Source organism: Pseudophryne corroboree, chromosome 2, assembly GCF_028390025.1.
Source record: "Pseudophryne corroboree isolate aPseCor3 chromosome 2, aPseCor3.hap2, whole genome shotgun sequence".
NCBI lineage: Eukaryota > Metazoa > Chordata > Amphibia > Anura > Myobatrachidae > Pseudophryne > Pseudophryne corroboree.
The window spans coordinates 452,000,526-452,026,090 of NC_086445.1; the positions used below are offsets into that span (position 1 = coordinate 452,000,526).

Genomic DNA, 25,565 nt, shown 5'->3' on the forward strand with positions numbered 1-25,565 from the left:
CTGAAGAGTTTTCTGCATTTATTTTCTATTTTTTATTTTCAGGCAGGTCTGGTTGGCACCAGACTGCCTGCTTCGTGGGACTTAGGGGGGGAACGGCCTAACCTCTTGAAGGGTTAATGGTCCCGTTCCTCGCTGACAGGACACTGAGCTCCTAAGGGTCTTATTCGCAAGCCCCACCACGGCGAGCGTACAGATCCGCAGCACACCGCCTCCCCTAAAAGAGCCAGAAGTCAGAAGAGTGGTGAGTAGATGGCCAGCGTCCCGGTTAGCGGGTCACCGGCTGTATTGGCGGCACAAGGGTAGGAGCGCAGCGCTGCCATGCAGGCTGCGCTCTAGGCTTCAGAGACACTGTGTGACCTCCTATGAGGGGCGAGCTGAAGCCACTAATGATAACCACGTGGGCAGTACACTACAGGGGTTTTAACCCACTGTAGAACAGACTATTTACCTCAGCCAGTATAAAACACACGGGAAGACCGCGCGCCATTAAGGGGGCGGGGCTTCACTATGAGTGGATCCAGCAGCTTACCAGCGCCATTTTCCCTCTGCAGCTATACACAGGCAGATTGGCAGGGAAGCGCCACTACAAGAACTCCAAAACGGAATATTAGAATAATCCCTAGGTGGCGCAAATAGTAAAAAGTCCAAAGAAATTACCCGTGTGGGCTAAAGTCCGTTCCTTTTCATACAAGTGAGTTCATATATGAATCCGTCGTCCAAAGATGATGTATGAAAAAAAACACAATATAAACACAAATGTTCAGTACAGTCTCTGTGGGTATTAGAGGAACAAAATGTACACCCAGGTTCCTTCGACTATTCAGTACTTGGGATGTGCAGTTCTACTCGTAAGGTCCACCTCAGTGACTCGCATAAATGGACTGCTTACATGTGCTTACTTCTAAAACAATTGTATAAATCACATCAAGGTTTCTTTCACCCATACAAATGCAGTATCCAAAATAATCAAGCACCCACGAGTAGGTCTCTGGGTATATAGGATGCTCACGTGTATGCTTACTTCAAGGTGCGGTGTACTTTCACATCAAAGGTTTCTTTCGATGTTTTCCGCTGTCTTTCTCCTCTATTCCTTCAATTTTACTTCATGCTCAATAAAAAGCACAAAAAAAAACGAAGGAATGTATGAGGGTACAAAAGGAGAAAGACAGCGGAAAACATCGAAAGAAACCTTTGATGTGAAAGTACACCGCACCTTGAAGTAAGCATACACGTGAGCATCCTATATACCCAGAGACCTACTCGTGGGTGCTTGATTATTTTGGATACTGCATTTGTATGGGTGAAAGAAACCTTGATGTGATTTATACAATTGTTTTAGAAGTAAGCACATGTAAGCAGTCCATTTATGCGAGTCACTGAGGTGGACCTTACGAGTAGAACTGCACATCCCAAGTACTGAATAGTCGAAGGAACCTGGGTGTACATTTTGTTCCTCTAATACCCACAGAGACTGTACTGAACATTTGTGTTTATATTGTGTTTTTTTTTCATACATCATCTTTGGACGACGGATTCATATATGAACTCACTTGTATGAAAAGGAACGGACTTTAGCCCACACGGGTAATTTCTTTGGACTTTTTACTATTTGCGCCACCTAGGGATTATTCTAATATTCCCTTTCTAGCATTATTTCAGTGTGTTAGGTGACACACTAGGATAGACCTTGGGTTGGCGGCATTTGTGCGCAGGGACATATCCTAACCCCTTTGTTACCAAGAACTCCAAAACACCTCAACGGTACCAGGGGGTCATAGCAGGGGGCAACCAATATTTGGTGTACTAAGCCCTATTAAGGATTCTCAGTTTGCGACCCAGCTAAACTTGTTCTTTAGCTACAGGGACGCTGTGTGGCTGGCTCCATTATACTCTGTGTTTCCCCGGAAGGGCTCTGTGTGGGTTAACAGTGCTTTTAACCTATATTCGTGTGTGTGTGTGTGTGTGTGTGTGTGTGTGTGTGTGTGTGTGTGTGTGTGTGTCTGTGTGTCTGTGTGTTCTTTCACATTTACTATGTCAAAGGAGTGTGTATCATGCACAGCAGAGTGTTTTTCTCAATCTGGGGAATTACTGCCGTGTACTCAGGATAGTACACATTCTCAGGCTAGTGGATCTGAACCGGTATGGTTAGATTCATTAAAAGGGATGATTTCAAGTGTTTTGAATAAATTATCCCAAAATGAGAAGGAGAAGCAATACTTAAGGCAATCTGTCGATGACCTCATGAATAGAGATTCAGTGGTCATTCCAGTGTCTCGGACCCCTGCCATTTGTCCACAGAAGCGTACTCTGGCCCAAATCATGCAGGCTGATACCGATGATGATGATGTATCAGACCCAGAGGAGGGTGAGGTGGACTCGGGAAGGAGAGATGCAGCTTTGTCACAGGGTATACAGGTCCTGATAGAAGCTATTAGAGATATCCTCCACATTCCTGATAAGGTGTCAGAGGATGAGGAGGAATCTTATTTTAATGTGAAAAAGAAATCCTGCATCTAAGGAATTAAATTCCCTATTAGAAGCAACTTGGGTAAATCCTGACAAGAGGTTTCAGGTCCCAAAATGGTTCCTCACATCCTTCCCGTTTCCTCAGGATGATAGGAAAAAATGGGAAAACCTACCGATAGTTGATGCATCGGTTTCTAGGCTGTCATGTAAGATAGTTTCACCTGTTCCTGGGGCAGCTTCCTTTAAGGATGCTGCAGACCGCAAGATTGAGACCACTCTCAAATCTCTGTACACAGCTGCGGGGGTGTCCCAGAGACCCACTATAGCTTGTGATGGATATCTAGGGCCATTGCAAAATGGTCAGGTAATCTAATTGACGGGTTAGATTCCTTATCCAGGGGGGAGATAATTTTACTCCTACAGCATATACAGGATTCTGCTAACTTTATGGTGGAGGCCATAAAGGAAATTGGTTTACTCAATGCACGCACCACTGCCATGGCAGTGTCAGCACGCAGGGGCTTGTGGCTACGCCAGTGGACTGCGGACGCGGATTCCAGGAAAGGCGTGGAAAGCCTACCTTTCACAGGTGAAGCCCTTTTTGGAGATTAACTGGATACGTGGATTTCCAAGGCTACGGCAGATAAGTCTACATACCTTCCTTCCGCAGCTCCCCCGGCTAGAAAATCCTACACTGCTCCAACTCTGTAGTCCTTTCAGACAGCAAAGTTTAAAAACAAACCCAAAGGTTCTTATACGGCCAAAGGCAAAAGAGGTAAACCCAGAAAACCAGCAACTGCAGGTTCACAGGAACAAACCCCGGTTCTGCTTCCTCTAAGCCTTCGGCGTGAAAGTGGACTGCACTGCCTGGAAGACAGGCAGGTGGGAGTCCATTTAAGATTCTTCAGTCATATATGGGAAACGTCATGCCAGGATCCCTGGGTCAAAGATCTTATAGCCCAGGGCTACAGACTGGAGTTTCAGGAACTCCCACCTCACAGATTCTTCAAATCAGGCTTAAAAACTTCTCAAGAAGCAAGTATGACTTTACAGGAAGAAATTAAAAAACTGGTACAGACTCAGGTCATTGTTGCAGTTCCACTTCAGCTGCAAAACCAGGTTTATTATTCCAACCAGTTTGTAGTACCGAAACCAGACGGTTCGGTAATGCCCATTTTAAATCTCATGTTGTTGAACCCGTGCTTACAGGTGTTCAAGTTCAAGATGGAGTCTCTGAGAGCGGTGATCTCAGGTCTGGAGGAGGGGGAATTCTTGGTGTATCTGGATATCAAGGATGTGTACCTTCATATTCCGATTTGGCTGCCTCATCAAGCTTATCTCAGGTTTGCCTTACAGGGCTGTCACTACCAGTTCCAGGCCCTGCCATTTGGACTCTATAAGGCACCGAGTGTTAGGCGCCGAGGGTCCGCTCGTCAGTGCGGCCCGGCGCCTAGCAACCAGGGACGCCATACGCGGACAGCCGCCGGCTCCCTGGCAACGCTAGACGCCGGGCGCACGGAGCCGCACAGACCCTAGCAACGGGGACGCCACTGTCGGACCGCGTTCCCCGTTGCTGGGTCCAAAGTTAATTACCACACTTGTTTCCTGGCCGTGCAGTATGGCAGCTGCACGGCATGTTTGTAATTAGCCCTGTCTGGCACCTGATTGGAGGGCTTCCATTTAAAGGCACTCTCAGGACTTCTCACAGACGCCGGTAATAGCTTCCTGTTTGCTGTATCTGTTGCAGAGAGTGTTTCCAGTCCTGCTCTATCCGGTCGTTCCTGTCCTCAGTGGTCCCGTACTCGGAAGTTGTCATCTGTTCCTGGAGTCCTGACCGAGCACCTTTAACATCCTGTGGTGTTCGTGAGTCGCGGCGTAGCCGTGTGTTGCGGCTTGACCGCTTACTATTTATTATTTGTTATATTGAGTCTCGGAGCTTTTGCGGAGGATTCCGCTCCCACAAATCCACTCTGGTATCCAGCGGTGCTGGGTAGGAGTAACGGATTAGTGGATTTTGGTTGTCCTTTTCCCTGGCGGTTTGTCCGCACATACTTCTGGTTTAAGTTTAGTTAGCTTGTAGCCCCTGGCCTGGTTGTTTAGTCAGAGGGCCCCTTGTTATCACCCTGTCTCGGATTTCCCTTTGTCTCCCATTAAGACCTGAGTGGGCATCGGAGTTGGGCAGACTTAATCCGCCCTTCAAACGCGGCTGCCATGGGCTCAAGCAACCATAGTCTCGCAGGGGATTTCTGATAACACGGGCGAGACAACGGAGTTAGGGCGCCAGGGGTTACTAGGCTTTCCTGCTCCCGTAACCAGCATTCCCTTCCAGTACTCTGGCCTTTGTCATAAGATCTCCTCTGGTCAGAAGTACTGGAATCATAACATTATTACCGGCCAAACCAAAACTTAAAATTAAACAAGGTTTGATTTTTTCCCTTATTTCAGTTTGGAAGATTTGTCGGCCTCATGAATCCCACTGGTTTAGGGCCAAATCCTGGCCAGCTTCTAGTTAGCCAGATTCAAGAACTTACTCAGATGGTTCAGGATCTTTCCCTTCGGGTGAAGTCGCAGGAAGATCTTTTACGGACTTCCCCGAGGGTCGTCCCTGAACCGAAAATACATTTGCCTGACCGTTTTTCTGGTGATAGGAAGCAGTTTTTTAATTTTAAAGAGTCTTGTAAACTTTATTTTCGCTTAAGACCAATCTCCTCAGGTACGGAATCTCAGCGGGTCGGAATTATTATTTCTTTACTTCAGGGGGATCCCCAGACCTGGGCTTTTGGTTTAAGAACAGAGGATCCGGCATTATTGTCTGTAGACGCCTTTCTGGGGTCTTTAGGGCTTTTGTATGATGACCCTGAAAGAGAGGCATCCGCCGAGAGTCAGTTGCGTGCTCTCAGACAGGGTAGGAATCCCGCAGAGATTTATTGTACGGAGTTTTGCCGTTGGTCGAACGACTGTGGCTGGAATGACCCTGCCCTGCGCAGTCAGTTTCGCCTCGGCTTATCTGAGTCTATAAAAGACAGTCTCCTTCAGTATCCCGCTCCTGAGACTCTCGATAAACTCATGGAGCTTTCTATTAAGATTGATCGTCGTCTCAGAGAGCGGAGGGCTGAAAAAGGAGCACCTGTCGGGTCTTCTCCTTGTGTTTTTTCCATTCCTGTGGACTTAGAGGAGCCCATGCAGATGGGTCTCTCCAAGCTGTCTCCTGAAGAAAGAACCAGAAGGCAAAATTCTGGTCTTTGTTTGTACTGTGGGGGTAAGGGACATTTTGCCCGTAATTGTCCGAACAAGTCGGGAAACGCCTCGACCAAGTGAATTGTGAGGGGGTTCACTTTGGTCTGCAGCTTATCTCCTCGAATAATTCCCTGTTAGTCCCAGCTAAAGTTTCCTTTGGCAGCCTCTGTTCTTCGGTGTCGGCTTTTGTTGACAGTGGAGCTGCAGGGAACTTTATGGACTTAACGTGGGCCAAGGCCTTAGGTATTCCTCAGTTAACCTTGGGTCGGCGTATCACCATGCATGGTTTAGATGGGAGTCCCTTGTCCAATGGGGTTATTTCCCTCTGTACACCCCCTGTTCTACTTTCGGTAGGAGCTCTTCATTCCGAAAAGATTGAATTTTTCCTTACCCATTGCCCTGCAGTTCCAGTGGTTCTGGGTCACCCTTGGCTGGCCTTTCATAATCCCATCATTGATTGGCAGTCGGGGGAGATCTCACAATGGGGTACCATCTGTAATAAGGAATGTATTACGTTTCCCATCAGAATAGCTGCTGCCATTCCCGAACCCATTCCTGTGGAATACCAGGATTTTGTTGATGTATTTTCCAAGGGCAATGCAGACATTCTGCCTCCCCATCGGCCTTATGATTGTGCTATTGAGCTAATTCCTGGTGCCACATTGCCAAAGGGAAGGTTATATGCATTGTCCGGACCAGAAACTGTGGCCATGAATGAGTATGTTAAAGAGAGCCTAGGGAAAGGATTTATCAGGCCATCTAAATCCCCGTTAAGTGCAGGCTTCTTCTTTGTGGAGAAGAAAGATGGATCACTCAGACCTTGCATTGACTTTAGAGCCTTGAATAAAATCTCAGTAAAAAATACTTACCCTTTGCCGCTGATTTCTGTCCTCTTTGATCAGCTACGTTCGGCTGTGATTTTTTCTAAGATTGACCTGAGAGGAGCATATAACCTCATCCGAATCAAGTCAGGAGATGAGTGGAAAACGGCATTCAGTACTCAGTCGGGTCACTACGAGTATCTGGTTATGCCATTCGGCCTGTCTAACGCTCCTGCAGTTTTCCAGGATCTCATTAACGACGTGCTCCGTGATTTTCTTGGAAGATTCGTGGTCGTTTACTTAGACGATATCTTGATCTATTCTGACTCTATTGAACAACATGTTACCCAGGTGCGTCAGGTTCTTCAAAAATTACGTGAAAATCACCTATATGCCAAGCTGGAGAAGTGTGAATTTCATGTCACGGAGGTATCCTTTTTGGGGTACATTATTTCCCCTCGGGGATTCTGTATGGAACCAAAGAAGCTCCAAGCCATCCTTAGTTGGGCGCAACCCACCAACTTAAAAGCAATTCAGCGCTTTTTAGGGTTTGCGAATTATTATAGAAGATTTATTCATTCTTTTTCCGACCTGGTTGCTCCCATTGTGGCACTTACTAAGAAGGGAGCGGATCCAACCAGTTGGTCTCGTGAAGCTGAGTTATCTTTTCAGGCCTTGAAACAAGCCTTCGTCTCAGCCCCAGTCCTCAGACATCCCAACCCAGAATTGCCTTTCATTGTTGAGGTTGATGCCTCGGAGGTTGGAGTAGGGGCTATCCTGTCTCAGAAGGATCCGGACTCTCTAGAATTACATCCTTGTGCCTTTATGTCCAGGAAATTCTCATCTGCTGAATCCAACTACGATGTTGGTAACCGGGAATTACTGGCTATTAAATGGGCTTTCGAGGAGTGGAGGCATTGGCTTGAGGGAGCAACACATACCATTTCAGTTTTGACTGATCACAAAAATCTTCAGTACATCGAATCAGCTAAACGGCTGAATGCCCGGCAGGCTCGTTGGGCTTTATTTTTTACTCGTTTCAAGTTCATTATCACCTTCAGGCCAGGTTCCAAGAATACCAAGGCGGATGCCCTATCACGCAGTTTTCTTCCAGTTCATGATAACAGTCCTGTTACTCCCATACTTCCGTCTTCAGTCATTCGGGCAGGCCTCACACAAGATTTATTTACCCAGTTAAAGCAGCTTCAACATCAAGCTCCTGGAAATACTCCTGCTGGTCGTCTTTATGTCCCTGAGTTTTTGAGAGCAACTGTTTTGACTGAGTTTCATGATAGCAAAGTTGCCGGGCATCCGGGGATCTCTAAGACTTTGGAATTAGTCTCCCGCTCAGTATGGTGGCCTGGTCTTTCTAAAGACATTAAGGAGTTTGTTTTTTCTTGTCAGGTCTGTGCACAGCATAAAGTTCCCCGTTCCTTGCCTATCGGGCAACTTATGCCCTTGAATGTTCCTCTCAGGCCATGGTCTCATATTTCCATGGATTTTGTGGTAGACCTCCCTCTGTCAGCCGGATGCCGAGTCATATGGGTAGTTGTGGACCGTTTTAACAAGATGGCCCATTTCATTGCTCTTCCCCGACTGCCATCTGCCCAGGGATTGGCAGTTTTGTTCCTTCGTCATGTTTTCAGACTCCATGGGTTACCCACTGATATTGTTTCTGATCGGGGTCCACAATTCATTGCACAATTTTGGAAGTCTTTTTGTGCCTCATTAAAGATGAAATTGTCTTTGACGTCTGGCTACCATCCCCAATCCAACGGGCAGACTGAGCGAGTTAATCAATCATTAAAACAGTATTTGCGTTTGTACTCAGCCAAACTCCAAAATGATTGGTCTGAGTTTCTTCCATTGGCGGAGTTTGCTTACAACAATTCCTGTCATTCCTCCACCAATGTGTCTCCATTCTTTACAGTTTTTGGTTTTCACCCCAGAGCTAATTCCTTTTTTCAACATTCCTCTGTCTCCTCGATAACCTTAACCTCTCATCTCAGACTCATTTGGAGAAAAGTGCACCTTGCTCTCAGAAAAGCGGCATTTCGGGAGAAAAAATTTTCTGACAGGCTCCGGCGGCCTTGCACTTTTAAGGTAGGAGATAGGGTATGGTTGTCGACTCGCAACATTAAAATTCGACAAACCTCAGCCAGATTGGGTCCCAAATTTATTGGACCATTTCATATTATTAAAAAAATCAATCCAGTTGCTTTCCGGTTACGTTTACCAAGAGCTCTCCGGATCGGAAATACGTTCCATTGCTCCTTGTTGAAACCATACGTTTCTTCCAGTAGATTTCCTCGAAAGATCTCTCAGGGGAAATCACCAGTAGATGTACAGGGTCATCAGGAGTTCTTGGTGGAGAAGGTTCTTGATTCCAAGTTGTCCCGGGGTCGGCTTTATTTTCTGGTACACTGGAGAGGTTATGGTCCAGAAGAAAGGTCTTGGGTCCTGGATAATGATCTCCATGCCCCGAGGCTCAAGAGGGCATTTTTTCGAGAATTTCCTCGGAAACCTGGCTTTAGGGGTTCCTTGACCCCTCCTCAAGGTGGGGGTACTGTTAGGCGCCGAGGGTCCGCTCGTCAGTGCGGCCCGGCGCCTAGCAACCAGGGACGCCGTACGCGGACAGCCGCCGGCTCCCTGGCAACGCTAGACGCCGGGCGCACGGAGCCGCACAGACCCTAGCAACGGGGACGCCACTGTCGGACCGCGTTCCCCGTTGCTGGGTCCAAAGTTAATTACCACACTTGTTTCCTGGCCATGCAGTATGGCAGCTGCACGGCATGTTTGTAATTAGCCCTGTCTGGCACCTGATTGGAGGGCTTCCATTTAAAGGCACTCTCAGGACTTCTCACAGACGCCGGTAATAGCTTCCTGTTTGCTGTATCTGTTGCAGAGAGTGTTTCCAGTCCTGCTCTATCCGGTCGTTCCTGTCCTCAGTGGTCCAGTACTCGGAAGTTGTCATCTGTTCCTGGAGTCCTGACCGAGCACCTTTAACATCCTGTGGTGTTCGTGAGTCGCGGCGTAGCCGTGTGTTGCGGCTTGACCGCTTACTATTTATTATTTGTTATATTGAGTCTCGGAGCTTTTGCGGAGGATTCCGCTCCCACAAATCCACTCTGGTATCCAGCGGTGCTGGGTAGGAGTAACGGATTAGTGGATTTTGGTTGTCCTTTTCCCTGGCGGTTTGTCCGCACATACTTCTGGTTTAAGTTTAGTTAGCTTGTAGCCCCTGGCCTGGTTGTTTAGTCAGAGGGCCCCTTGTTATCACCCTGTCTCGGATTTCCCTTTGTCTCCCATTAAGACCTGAGGGGGCATCGGAGTTGGGCAGACTTAATCCGCCCTTCAAACGCGGCTGCCATGGGCTCAAGCAACCATAGTCTCGCAGGGGATTTCTGATAACACGGGCGAGACAACGGAGTTAGGGCGCCAGGGGTTACTAGGCTTTCCTGCTCCCGTAACCAGCATTCCCTTCCAGTACTCTGGCCTTTGTCATAAGATCTCCTCTGGTCAGAAGTACTGGAATCATAACACCGAGGGTGTTCACCAAGGTAGTGGAGATGATGTTTCTCCTCCCCAAACAGGGAGTGAACATAATTCCGTACCTGGACAATCTGCTGATAAAAGCACCATCCAGGGAGAGGTTGTTAGACAACACTGCCCTCTCAACTCGACTACTCCAAGATCACGGGTGGATTCTGAACCTACCAAAATCTCATCTGGAACCAACACAGAGGCCTCCGTTCCTGGGGATGTGTTATGCACACCAGTGCCTGCAGGAAAGTACTGGTGTCAGAACTGTTATGCACTCCAGTGTCTGCAGGAATGTACTGGTGTTTGAACTGTTATGCAAAACAAATGGACTCACAGACAAACTGGGGAATATGACATAACGTACACAGAAGGTAATAGGGTAACAAAATACACACAAAGTGAACAGAGAAGCCCAGAGGCTAAGGAACTGGGTATCTCCCTTGTATTAGAACTGCACAGATGGAAAAAGCAAGATGTGTTTTAATACGTAGAGAACCCGAAATGCTGTTGCTAAGGGCAACAGCAAAACCCTAAAGGGTTACCAACGGGTGTGGCAGTAAACTCCTTGGTCAGAGATGGAATGATAGACACAAGGAGAGTCTCCACAATCCTATTTCTCACTTGCAGTGCACAGGTTTTAGCTTACTGCCACTAAACTGACCCCTGACACCTAGCACAGTGAGACAGGATTAGACAGGCAAGTCTTAGAATACAGCCGCAAACTTGCTAAGTTCACAGAGTAGTAACAGAACCCCAGCAAGCTAAACGACTGACTCCAGTCTTACTGCTAGGTCTGGATTGGCAGAGTGTAATACCAAATCCCCAGGCCTATTTGCAGTAAGCAACAAACAAATACAAAGCTACACAGTACTGGCTAACTTTCATGAACTGACTAACCAACAAAGATTCAGCAGCATCTGCTTACCCTGAAAAGAGGCCTTATAAAGCAGGTGCTGTCCACGCCCCACTCAGACCTCACAGACTGTGAGCACAAAAACCAGCACCGGATCCCCTGCCGTGCACAGAGCCTATAACCACTGCACAGCAAAAGACCCGAACCGGAGTATCAGCTGCGCTCAGGTTACTCCACTAGCACTTGTCTCCCGGTTGCCATGACGACGTGGCAGCACAGGGCAGGAGACCCTAACAGTACCCCCCCTCTGACGAGGGGTCAAAGAACCCCTACCACCGGGTTTATCGGGGAACTGCGAGAAGAAAGAGCGTATCAGTCTGGGGGCATGAAGATCACAACTGCGCACCCACGACCGCTCCTCCGGGCCATACCCCTTCCAGTGCACCAAAAATGACAGCCGACCCCGAACCACCTTGGAGTCAAGAATCCTTTCAACAACAAACTCCCTCTGGCCACGTATCAGAAGAGGGGAAGGTCTTCCACTGGAAGAAGGATTACTAATCGCCCGTTTTAAAAGGGAACAATGAAATGTTTTATTGATACCCAAAGAACGGGGCAGATCTAACTGAAATGCCACCGGATTGATAACCCTGGTGATCTTATAAGGGCCGATGAACCGGGGCCCTAACTTATGAGATGGCTGTCTCAACTTCAAATTCTTGGTAGACAACCAGACGAAGTCTCCTAATTTGAAGCTGCAGGGTCTTTTCCGCTTATCAAAAACCCTTTTGGTCACTAATGACACAGACACAAGGGCTTTCTTCACTTTCCGCCAAATACCTCTAAGGACCGAAACCACAGAGGAACCACCAGGCGTGGAGTCCAGGGGGTCAAAAGAATTGGCCTTAGGATGATGCCCATACACACAAAGGAAGGGAGAGATCCCTGTGGCAGAGTGAGCCGCGTTGTTATAGGCAAACTCCGCCATGGACAGATGAGCAACCCAGTCAGTCTGACACTTGGAGACATAACACCTGAGGAACTGCTCCAAGGACTGGTTCACCCTTTCAGTCTGCCCATTAGACTGCGGATGGTAGCCTGACGACAAGCTGACAGAAATCTGGAGATCGGAACAAAATGCCCTCCAGAATTTGGCCACAAACTGGGATCCGCGGTCAGAGACCACATCAAGTGGCAACCCGTGGAGACGCACAACATGCAGCATAAATAATTCAGACAGGCGTCTGGCTGATGGCAGCCCAACCAGTGGAACGAAGTGCGCCATCTTCGAAAACCTGTCAACGACAACCCAGATGGCTGTCATCCCCGAGGATTTGGGCAAGTCCACCACAAAATCCATTGAAATGTGGGTCCATGGCTTAGATGGGATAGAGAGTGGATGTAATGGGCCAACAGGAACCCCTCTAGGAGTCTTATTTCGGGCACAGATGTCACATGCCCGAACCCACTGATCCACATCCTTAGCCACCGAGGGCCACCACACCGCCCTAGATAGCAACTCCCGAGTTCTGGCAATACCCGGGTGACCTGCCGACTTCTTGGCATGGAATTCCAGGAACACTCGCTGTCTTAACCTAGGAGGCACAAACAAAAGACCTACCGGAAGGTCTGGAGGAGCCTGCTCCTGTGCTCTAAGGACTAATGATAAGAGGTCCTGGGTAATGCCCACTTTAATACATGATGGGGAAACAATGGGCAACGGCTCCTCGGTGGTCTCCTGGATTGGAGCAAAACTCCGCGAGAGCGCATCAGCCTTGATGTTTTTTGACCCAGGGCGATATGTTATCAAAAAATTAAAGCGAGCAAAAAACAAAGCCCATCGTGCCTGCCTGGCATTGAGACGCTTCGCTGACTCTAAATATGCCAGATTCTTATGGTCAGTGAGAATTGAGACCACAAACTTAGCCCCCTCAAGCCAGTGTCTCCACTCCTCGAGTGCATCCTTAATAGCCAACAATTCCCGGTTACCCACGTCATAATTCATCTCGGCAGGCGAAAATTTACGGGAAAAGTAAGCACAGGGATGAAGGCGATTATCAGACACTCCCATCTGAGAAAGCACTGCCCCAATACCCATCTCAGAGGCATCCACCTCCACCACAAAAGGACGCTCTGGATCTGGGTGTCGCAGCACCTTGGCCGAAACAAATGCCCTTTTGAGACGGGCAAAAGCCGCTTTAGCCTCACAAGACCAGTGAGCAACATCCGCCCCTTTCTTAGTGAGTGCCACCAAGGGCGCCACTATAGACGAAAATCCAGCGATAAATCGTCTATAAAAATTCGCAAAGCCCAGGAAACGCTGAAGCGCCTTCAAACTAGTGGGCTGCACCCAATCCAGGACTGCCTGTACCTTGGAACCCTCCATTTGGAAACCTTCTGGGGAGATAATATATCCTAGAAATGCGATTTGCTGAACTTCAAATTCGCACTTCTCCAGCTTCGCCCCAAGCCGGTGGTCTCTGAGTTTCTGGAGGACTAAGCGTACATGCTTCCGATGTTCCTCCAGGTAATGGGAGAAGATTAGGATGTCATCTAAGTATACAACTAAGAATCTATCCAAATATTCCCTGAGCACATCATTCATGAAATCCTGGAAGACTGCCGGGGCATTACAGAGCCCAAAAGGCATCACCAAATATTCATAATGCCCTGAGTGGGTATTAAAGGCAGTCTTCCATTCATCCCCCTCTCTTATTCGGATTAGATTGTACGTACCGCGTAGGTCAATCTTAGAAAAAATGGTGGCAGTACGAAGCTGGTCAAACAAGACCGAAATGAGAGGCAGTGGGTATGAGTTTTTAATCGTGATACGGTTCAATTCCCTGAAGTCGATGCAGGGTCGCAACGAACCGTCCTTTTTACCCACGAAGAAGAACCCCGACCCAACTGGAGACTGTGAAGGTCTAATAAATCCCTTAGCCAAGTTCTCCTGAATGTACTCTGCCATAGCCTGAGTCTCAGGACGTGACAGGGAGTACAACCTGCTCTTGGGAAGCTTAGCATTTGGCAACAAATCAATGGCACAGTCATAGGGGCGATGGGGAGGTAGTACCTCTGCAACTTTTTTGGAGAACACGTCCGCAAAATCTGCATAACACCCTGGCAATCCTGGCAAACTTAGCTGCGAGAGCCTGACTGGAAGGCTCAAGCAACTCCTGAAACAATCAGTACCCCAACTAAGAATCTCCCCAGAGACCCAGTCAAATTGAGGATTGTGGGCCCTTAACCAGGGTAACCCCAACACCAATGGGGCAAAAGTACAGACAGTCACATAAAAGGACAATTTTTCAGAGTGTGTGGCTCCAATAAACAAAGAAATCTGGCTAGTGCAAGAGGTAATTTTACCTTGGGATAATGGTTCCCCGTTTAACCCACAAATCTCAATTTCCGATGCCAAGGGTACTAAGGGAACAGAGTGTTTCAGGGCGAATTGGCGGTCCATAAAAACCCCGTCGGCCCCACTGTCCACAAAGGCCTCAGTCTTGACAGTTTGACCGAGGATCTTCAAGGTCACCGGAATGATAAAAGTCTTCTTGGGAAATTCTGACTTCTGGCCTGACAGGATATTTCCCATCACCCTCAGGCCCTGAAGTTTTCCGGCTTTTCTGGGCATGATACTACCACATGACCTTTATTCCCACAGTACAAACACAACCCCTGCTGTCTCCTCCGCGTCTTCTCACGCGAGGAGAGGCGGGTAGCCCCAATCTGCATAGGCTCCTCAGAAAATTCCTCAGAGTCTGAGGTTCCCTTGGGAAGGAAGGAAATCTCAGTCTCCCTTTCAAGCCTACGCTCTCTCAGCCGTCTATCCACCCGGATGGATAACTGCATGAGCTGATCCAAGCTATCAGGCAAGGGATATTGTACCAGTTGGTCCTTTATCTGGTTAGAAAGACCTCTTCGGTACTGGTGTCTCAGGGCTGGGTCATTCCACTGGGTATCATGGGCCAACCTCCGAAACTCCGTACAGTAAACCTCAACTGGCCTTCGCCCTTGCTTAAGGATCGAAATCTGAGCCTCGGCTGAGGCCGTCTTGTCAGGGTCATCATACAACATGCCCAGTGCCGTAAAAAAAGCATCAACACTTTTAAGCGACGGACAGTCAGGCTGCAACCCATATGCCCAGACCTGTGGGTCTCCTTGTAGCAAGGAAATCACTATGCCCACCCGCTGAATCTCCGACCCAGAAGACTGAGGCCTAAGCCATAAGTATAGCTTGCAGCTCTCCTTGAAACAAAAGAACTGCGAGCGATCTCCAGAAAAACGATCCGGGAGATTTACTTTCGGCTCCTTAACCCCTGCAGGTGCTGCTGCTGCGGGAGCTCCGCCAGCAGCCTGGGAGGTGTGCATTTTAATGGAAAAATCATTAAATTGTCGAGTCAGGACCTGCACCTGATCGACCACCTGTTGCAACGTATTTTGAGGGGTATGCTCCATATTCCCACAAAATTTCAACAGGAGTATTGGGCTGCTGAATATGTTATGCACACCAGTGCCTGCAGGAAAGTACTGGTGTCAGAACTGTTATGCACTCCAGTGTCTGCAGGAATGTACTGGTGTTTGAACTGTTATGCAAAACAAATGGACTCACAGACAAACTGGGGAATATGACATAACGTACACAGAAGGTAATAGGGTAACAAAATACACACAAAGTGAACAGAGAAGCCCAGAGGCTTAGGAACTGGGTATCTCCCTTGTATTAGAACTGCACAGATGGAAAAAGCAAGATGTTGTGTTTTAATACGTAGAGAACCCGAAATGCTGTTGCTAAGGGCAACAGCAAAACCCTAAAGGGTTACCAACGGGTGTGGCAGTAAACTCCTTGGTCAGAGATGGAATGATAGACACAAGGAGAGTCTCCACAATCCTATTTCTCACTTGCAGTGCACAGGTTTTAGCTTACTGCCACTAAACTGACCCCTGACACCTAGCACAGTGAGACAGGATTAGACAGGCAAGTCTTAGAATACAGCCGCAAACTTGCTAAGTTCACAGAGTAGTAACAGAACCCCAGCAAGCTAAACGACTGACTCCAGTCTTACTGCTAGGTCTGGATTGGCAGAGTGTAATACCAAATCCCCAGGCCTATTTGCAGTAAGCAACAAACAAATACAAAGCTACACAGTACTGGCTAACTTTCATGAACTGACTAACCAACAAAGATTCAGCAGCATCTGCTTACCCTGAAAAGAGGCCTTATAAAGCAGGTGCTGTCCACGCCCCACTCAGACCTCACAGACTGTGAGCACAAAAACCAGCACCGGATCCCCTGCCGTGCACAGAGCCTATAACCACTGCACAGCAAAAGACCCGAACCGGAGTATCAGCTGCGCTCAGGTTACTCCACTAGCACTTGTCTCCCGGTTGCCATGACGACGTGGCAGCACAGGGCAGGAGACCCTAACAGGATGATACTGGATACAGAGGCATAGAAGGTATTCCTTCCATTGGAAAAGGCATTGGTGATCCAGTCGATGGTGCGGAATGTTCTGAAACCAACCCGGATATCTGTGCATCTATGCATTCGCCTTCTGGGGAAGATGGTAGCCACCTACGAGGTGCTACAGCATGGAAGGTTCCACGCAAGGCCCTTCCAACTGGATCTGTTGGACAAGTGGTCCGGATCGCATTTACACATGCACCAGAGGGTCCGTTTGTCCCAAAAGCCAGGATTTCTCTTCTGTGGTGGCTTCAGACTTCTCACCTGACCGAGGGCCAAAGGTTTGGGATTCAAAATCGGATTCTGCTAACCACAGACACAAGCCTCAGAGGTTGGGGAGCAGTTCCAAAGAAAATGGTCAAGTCAGGAAGCCATTCTTCCGATCAACATTCTGGAACTAAGAGCCATATACAACGCCCTTCTACAGGCATCGCTTCTTCTTCAAGATCAAGCCATTCAAGTTCAGTCGTACAATGTGACGGCAGTAATGTACATAAACCGACAAGGTGGAACGAAGAGCAGAGAGCAGCGATGTCAGAGGTAACAAGGATTCTCCTCTGGGCAGAAAGACATGCTGTGGCGATGTCCGCGATCTTCATTCCGGGAGTAGACAACTTGGAAGCAAGACACAACCTCCACCCAGGAGAGTGGGGCCTTCACCCGGAGATGTTCGGCCGCGTTACACGTCGGTGGGAAATTACACAAATCTATATGGCGGCCTCTTGTCTCAACAAGAAGAGCAAGCAGTATTTTTCCAGGTCGAGGGACCCACAAGCAGTGGCGGTGGATGCTCTGGTGACCCCATGGGTCTACCAGATGGTGTACGTGTTTCCACCACTCCCATTCATCCCAAAGATTCTCAAAAGAATAAAAAGGGAAAAGGTTCAAGCAATTCTCATTGCTCCGGACTGGCCAAGAAGGGCCTGGTATGCGGATCTACTAGAGATGCTCATAGAGAATCCGTGGCCTCTACCTCTTTGCGAGGACCTTCTCCAACAGGGGCCATTCGTCTATCAAGACTTACCACGGCTACGTTTGATGGCATGGAGGTTGAGCGTCAAATTCTAGGCCGGAAAGGGATCCTGAACCCTGATCCAAGCCAGAAAGGAGGTAACATCTAAACATTACCACCGTATTTGGAAAAAATACGTATCTTGGTGTGAGAACAGGAAATTCGCTGCAGTGGTATTTCAACTGGGACGTTTTCTCCTTTTTCTGCAGTCAGGTGTGGATGTGGGCCTACGTGTGGGCTCCATAAAAGTCCACATTTCGGCCTTATCCATTTTCTTCCAGAAACAATTGGCCTCTCTCCCTGAGGTTCAGACATTTTTGAAGGGGGTTCTGCACATCCACCCGCCCTTTGTGCCTCCTACGGCACCTTGGGATCTCAACGTGGTGTCGCAGTTCCTGTAATCGGATTGGTTTGAGCCTTTACAGGATGTAGATGTAAAGTTTCTTACGTGGAAGGCCGTCACACTGTTGGCATTGGCTTCTGTGAGGCGTGTGTCGGAGTTTGGGCCGTTGTCTCAGAAGAGCCCTTATTTGATTTTTCATGAATATAGGGCTGAACTCCAAACTCATCAGCAATTTCTTTCAAAGGTGGTGTCTGCGTTTCATATCAACCAACCTGTTGTGGTTCCAGTCGTTACCGACACCTCTGCTATTTCAAAGTCCTTGGATGTTGTGAGGGCTTTGAAGATCTATGTGAAGCGGACAGCTTGTCACAGAAAATCTGACTCGCTGTTTGTTCTCTATGATCCCAATATAATTGGGTATCCTGCTTCAAAGCAGACAATTGCACGCTGGATCAGGCTTACTATGCAGCATGCTTATTCCATGGCAGGTTTGCCGTGTCCAAAATCTATACAGGCCCACTCTACTAGGTCGGTGGGTTCTTCCTGGGCGGCTGCCCGGGGTGTCTCGGCTTTACAGCCCTGCCAAGCAGCTACTTGGTCAGGTTCGAACACGTTTGCTAAGTTCTACAAGTTCGATACTTTGGCCTCTGAGGACCTTCAGTTTGGTCAATCAGTTCTGCAGGAACATCAGCACTCTCCCACCCGGTTTGGGAGCTTTATTACATCCCCATGGTACTAATATGGACCCCAGTATCCTCTAGGACGTAAGAGAAAATAGGATTTTAATTACCTACCGGTAAATCCTTTTCTCGTAGTCAATAGAGGATACTGGGCGCCCGCCCAGTGCTTCGTTTCTTCCTGCACTGTTACTTGGTTAAGTATTGTTGGTTCAGCAGTTGCTGTTCCTGGTTTAATGTTTGGTTAGCTTGGCTTTCCTCTAGTTTGTGTGTGCTTGTTCGGAATCTCACCACTATCTTTTTATATTCTTCTCTCAAAGTATGTCCGTCTGCTCGGGCACAGTTTCCTAGACTGAGTCTGGTAGGAGGGGCATAGAGGGAGGAGCCAGCCCACACTATCAAATTCTTAAAGTGCCCATGGCTCCTATTGGACCCGTCTATACCCCATGGTACTAATATGGGCCCCAGTATCCTCTACGGACTACGAGAAAAGGATTTACCGGTAGGTAATTAAATTCCTGTTTGTTTTTTTTCTCAGAGAAGCAATGCTAGTTTTCTATTTTTATACATTTAGAGAAACATTGGGACTGATAGTGCAGCTATTGTACCCGCCCACATGGCATTGGCCATGCTCACACAACATTTGTCACAGATCCTCCCCTTCTCACAATAGGCCTTTGATCATTTTCAGCCCCAGGCCCAAGCGACCCATAATCTGGCCCTGCCTGCTGTCTGCTCAGTAAACTAGCAGTGCATGTTGTTTTTTGGGGCAATAGAAACGATCTAAACATCAATTAAAGTTAACCACTCCTCTTGCTAAAATAAAATGTCCTATTTTTCACCTGAAGCACGGCTCAGTTTACCTTAATCATCGGAGTGAGGGGACAAAATGGCTGTCTCTTTCTTATTCCATTTGTATGAACAGGATTTGCGCTCACCGCTGTATAGCATTTATATTAAATAGGCGGTACAGCCTTAACTCTTTCCCAGACCGGTGTCTACACTGAATAAAGCAATTTTTTTTTTCTAAAACATTTTATTAAGAGATGGATAAGACATTGTACACTGTCATAACATAAGAATAAATCATCATTTTTCAAGGCATATCATGATAAGCAGTAGAGCAGTACATTCAGAGATATGGAGTCCATTACAGATATACAATGGGAAAATATAAAAGAACAATGGGCCTAATTCTGACTTGATCGCTCGCTAGGGTTTTTTTGCACTGCTGCGAACAGATAGTCACCGCCCATAGGGGAGTGTATTTTCGCTTTGCAAGCGTGAGAACACATGTGTAGCAGAGCTGTACGAACAGATCTAGTGCAGTCTCTGCACAACCCAGGACTTACTCAGCCGCTGCGATCACTTCAGCCTGTCCGGGAACGGAATTGACGTCAGGAACCCTCCTTGCAAACGCTTGGACACGCCTGCGTTTTTCCAACCACTCCCAGAAAAAATGGTCATTTGCCACCCACAAACGGCTTCTTCCTGTCAATCTCCTTGCGATCGCCCGCGCAAATGGATTCTTCGCACAAACCCATCGCTGAGCGTCGATCCGCTTTGTACCTGTGCGACGCGTCTGCGCATTGCGGTGCATACGCATGCGCAGTTCTGACCTGATCGCAGCGCTGCAAAAACGCTAGCGAGCGATCAGGTCTGAATTACCCCGTATGTACAATGCACATGAGAATAGAAATATAAAGGAACAGAACAACAGAATGACTACCTCCCACATGCACACACACCCCCAGTCCCTTTTCCAATCCTAACAAAGATGTGTAGAATTTGGGCAAAGCATTGATATTGTGTAAAGCAGGGGTAGACAACCTGTTGCAATGCAGCTACTGTATATCTACACATCCCAACATATCCTTCCACAGTATTAGCATGCCTTAACAGCAAAACTGTGGCATGGCATGCTGGGAAATGTAGGTCCACACAGTGCCCAGGCTGCCTAACACTGGTCTTAAGAATACTAAAGTTGGAGGTGAGCTGCAAAGGAGAACTGGCCATTACTTCTCTTTAATAAGTCATCTCACTAACCCACTGATCAGCTGTCCACGGGATCAAACATTTGTTTTTGTTGTGTGCAGAGGTAAAATAGTTTTGTGGAAAAGTTGCCGTACAGAATTAAAAATAGTCTTTCTCTTTCATCCATCTGGGGGACGCTGCGCACTTACTAATGGGGTTAGAGTGTGTGGGATGGGAGTTTGGCACAGAACCTATAGAAAACTAACTCCTCCCCCCTCTAACCCCTCCCATCTCCAGCCTACCAGCAGATTACCTCAGTTTTAGTTTTGTGCCTGAGGAGTACAGGCACAGTTTTTTTTTGCCTATAGTCTTTAGCTAGGTTTCTTTTGATTTCTTTTCAGTTTTGTTCCATACTTAGTCCCTGTGTACAGGTGACAAGTATAGTTTGAGTGGGGTTAGCTAGGATTTTTTCCCCACTCTACATAGCCTCTGGGAAGCCACCATACTGAAGTCACTGGGGCTTTCTTCTTGCCGGGCAGAGCTCCGAGGAGGCACTTCTCAGGTAGGACAGCCACAACCTGCCTGGGCAGTGTTGGGCTGTTATCTCCGCTGACGGTACTTATGATTGCTGTGTCTGTCCCCTCTACACCCCCCTCCCCCCCCCTCCCTCCCCCCGCGGGCGGGTGTCTGTTACGGCGCTGTAAGGAGGCCTGACAGGGTTGCTTAACTGTGCACGCTGTTTGAAAGTGTCCCTGCTGCCAGGAAGGCAGCGTGCTCTTATTTAGACGGAGCGGTTCTAAGGGGGATGTGAGCCCTTCCCGCTTCCGCCGCTGGGGAAGCCGCGTCTCTGGTACAGGCGCCGGGGTCATGTTGCAGAAGGGGACTGTACAGGCTGGCCACTGCGGGAGCCAGAGGGGGAAGTAAGCACTTCCCGCCTTGATCTCCCGCTCAGCCAGTTATTGATGCCCGTCCACCTCATTCTGTGGGAGCGACTTTGATCTATGGATGCCAGCTTCCCGCGTGGCAGTCTTTACTATTCCGCCCATCACTGTCTGTGGGGGCGGACTCGAGCAGCGGGTGACATTTTAGTGCATTCCCTATCAGTGCTGTCTCATCAGGGAACACTGCACAACGCCCTGAGGAGAATCTGTGACAAAATCTTAACTCACCCTGTTATTATACAGGCGGGGATCAGAACAGAGAAGTGTCTTGAGTAAAATCAGAAATAAAGTTTTATTTCTTGTCTACTATGTATTAGTAGTTTCACGGTTATAAGGTTTTTATTTATCTCACCCTGTTTATTACACAGGTGGGGATTATATGTTAACTAATATAGACATTATGTTTATAAAAGGGCTATACCTCAATCTATAGAGCTCTGGACCACAGCACACAGAGTCAAGAGGAGCAGTAGTAAGGCATATTGTGCTTGGGTTGTGACTATTCCATGGTCAGTAAATCTCTTAAAGGAACAGCAGGTTCATTAGTTTACTACACAGAAGCTCCAATAGCCTTGTGGCCTAATACTGTATAATTTGATTCCCGTATACATTAATTACATGCTCCCAGTGTGACTCCAGTCTTCCTAAATGGTAGCATGGACCCAGGTACACAATGCTCCGGGACAAAAGTTGAGGAGCAGCCGGGAGGTTACAGGAATCATTCTATGTCTCCGTGGGCCAGAGACGCCCCAATCCAGAGTAATACAGATGGTGTAGTGGTTGGCATTGCTCCCTCATGGCACTGAGGCCAGGAGTTTGTTTACATAAAAATCTATGCATATTCCAAGCAGGTTTAAATTTGCTCTACAGTCTTAACCTCTACCACCTCTGTTGGGAGACTATTCCACTTATTCACTACTTAAAAAAAAAAAAAAAAAAAAAAGGGGAAAGAAAATGTTCCTTATGTTTTGTCCCTGAACCTGCCTCCTTCCAGTTCGATATATGCACGAACTGTGTGAGGATGTATGCATGTATGTATATATGTATATCCCTGTGCTTGCAGGGTTTTTATTGGGGTTCCAGGACTAAGCCACAAATACCGATGTTGTCAGAGTCTACCTTTCCTTCAACTATAACAGTGTAATGGGTTTGGGACTCTGTTTACTACTTAATCACTAGTCTTGGTTAAAAATGTTAATGATATGTAACGTAATATGTGGAACTATGTCACACAAGACAGACTAGTTCTGTTTCTTGTACCCTAGGTACTTATGATTTGCCAAATGGCTGAACACAGTTCACCGCTCCTTAATCAGCTCATACTGTGCAGTGAGCCTGGTGCCTGACAGACAATATAACTTAGTTACTTCAGAGGCCAATCCTTATGTCCAAGTGGTTATAAGCTCAATAGTTAGGAGGTTTAGTTTTACACTGCCTGGTGTCTGTCTAACATGACTTTCTTCGGTAGGATTATTGCGTCCTCAGGGTATACCGCCAACTGGCGGAGTCCTGCGCCTCCCTATTTTTCGTTCCTGATTCTGCCCACGTTTTGAGGCTTCGTCTAACGAAAATGGTGAGATAAATCCTGTCAGGGAGGATCCTTCAGGATAGGAATATGAAATAATCTACTGAATTTCTTGGTTTCCACCTCTTCCTCCACGAGAATGTTGAGGGAAGTCTGACTCCACACCTGATGCAAAGGTTTATATTTCCAGGGAAATGTGTCTGTCTCCAGTACACACTGTTGTCGGTTCGGTTTTGGTGTCTCATTATTAGAGACAATATTTCTTTATCCTTTCGTTGATGAAGACACTAACCTGATGAAGGTTCCACTAATTAGTGCACGCATCCATCAGGGGAAAGCCTAGGACGACTGTCTTTACTAACGTACTGTATGTGAATTCATTCTGACAGGAATATTCCTACGCCCTCTCCTGGCTAATGCATGAATCTTTAAACCGGTGGCAGATTGCATAATGCAAGTTGTCCATTCTTGTGTCAGCTGATCCTTTTCAAATTATCCTTTGACATATTTGGTCTCTGAAGCTCTATTCCCTGTCTACTCTATGTTACATCTTTTCCCTGGCTATGACACCCTTATATTCATTTTGGTTGCAAATCGTGAAATTCTGCTTCCAGATTAAAGCGTACTTTGCAGGCAAGAGCAAATATCTCTATTGGTAAGGTGTATGCCTACAGTATAACAGGTCATGGGTTCTCATCCTCAGTATAATAGCTGAGAAATGGGTGTTTTAACATATATGTCAGGCGAATATGTATTCTTTTGGGAGGCATTTGTCCGCCTAGAACACGGACTTCTGATGTGTCCTCTACAGGGATCACGGAGTCGGGCAGTCTGGTTCCCAGTGTGGGGGGGGGGCAACTTTTTCAGAGTCCACTGGTACGTTGGATGTCCTGAATTTGTATCACGGACATATATTCTGAATCTTGGAGAACACGTACCAAGCAGGATTCTTTAGTGCCCCTCTTGTTTAAGTTTCATCCAAGAGACATGCTCTAATCATTGCAGTGTGTTCGTTATGCACCACAGGAGTATTCAGTACAATCCTTTTCCCATCATCAGGGTCTTGGGGATTTTTTTTTTTTTTTTTTTTTTTTATGCTATTTTCCCATCGCTGACTTCTTGGGTCAGTTGTTGCAAAAAGAGATCTGTCTCATGCACGCTTAGTCATACATTTCTTCCTTAGCAGAGGATGATATTCAGGGGTCTTCTTTTCGATCCCAGGTATCTCGAACTTTGGTGGAGTCCAGGATTTCCTGACCAGAATAGACTCTTCTGCAGTTTCCACAGGGGTCAGTACTCCGCGGCATACCATTTCTCTGCAGGACAGTGGTGACTTTACACAATGTTATTACTCCCAGGATTGAGTTTACGTAAACCACAGTTCGGTCTCTCATTTCAAGTACAAAAATATTTTCATTGGTCTATGTTTTCGTGGACTACACAATCAAAATCTGATTTATAGGACTTCATTCTGTATCGACATAGAGGGTCATAACCACAGTCAAAAGGCTCAGACGTTGCGGTCTTTGGTTTCAACTCTGGCGTTTTCAATGACACTAAAGTCCAAGGTAGTGATGTCACTTCCGGTCTATGGGCGATCCACAACACCTTGACTCCAGCTCAATGTAATCTACAAGGTTTTTTCCACTGTAGACTATATCAACTTGTGCTGTTGCATGCAAAGCTGGAGAGCCATCGGAACAGTATCTAACATATGCAGAGGGCGAAAATTTGGGTTCCGACAATATCGGTCATCTCCAGTTACAAAATAGGCATCTGGGAAGTGGCCTTCCTGGGTCGTCAGGCTCGTCTTACCTTGAAGTATGTAAGATCAACGAGTATTCCTGGATTTTGGTGTATCTCTGTGACTAGCCTTCATAAACCTCAGGGCTTCCTTGGTAATGTGATCACTCTGGGGATCCGCTTGTGGCAATCGTGGAAGTCGTGTCAGTTCCTTATCATTTTTCATCTGGCATATTTATTCTGCCTCTGGCAAAATCTAGTGAGTACTTCACCACATTTGACCGGTGACTCTTTCGGTCTTCCTAATCCGCTCTAAATTTGACTGTTGACTCTACTCTGCAATGCTTCAGGCCAGGGCTCCTTACAGGGTGCCTTTTCGGCCGGCTCTCCATATTCAACCTTTGCAACATCACCGGGATTTTGATTCGTCTGACTGTGCTGACGTGATTGTGGAGAACAGTGTCATCAAGCCCTGCTACGTTTCCGGCTCACTAACCAATTGCAGTGTCCAGAACACGTCGTCGTTTTGTACATATGTAACGGTCACTCAGCTGGAGTCCTTAGTCTATTACACCTCTTGCCTTTTGTTTATGCAGTCATGGTGGTTTTAACTACAAACCACAAGTTATATTTGTTTTTTCCTCTTCAGCCTTTGTGCTTCCTGTGTCGTCCCGGTCTCGTCCGGGGCAGGTCGACACTTGGCCTTATTGGTTGTCGTTCATGCCTTTCGTATTACCTTGTTGGGTTTTGTCTGTTGTACCCAAGAGTGGCTGGCCAGCCTCTAAGAACACGGTGGCGCGCTGGGTTACTTCTGCTATTCGGCAGGCGTATGTTTCTTAGGCATTGCCTTTTCCTGTTTTCTTAAGGGCTCACTCGACTAGAGCTATTGGAGCCTCTTGGGCTGTTCGCGGTGGTGTATCTCTCGAACAGCTGTGTAGAGCGGCGACCTAGTCGTCCGTGCATACC

At 47.4% G+C, this 25,565-nt stretch overlaps 1 protein-coding gene across 5 annotated transcripts in view; it reads left to right on the top strand.

The window, feature by feature from the left end:
- Positions 1-25,565, top strand: part of GTF2IRD1 (GTF2I repeat domain containing 1) — a 191,923-nt gene that overhangs the window by 108,884 nt on the left and 57,474 nt on the right. The gene's annotated exons all lie outside the window — the stretch shown is intronic.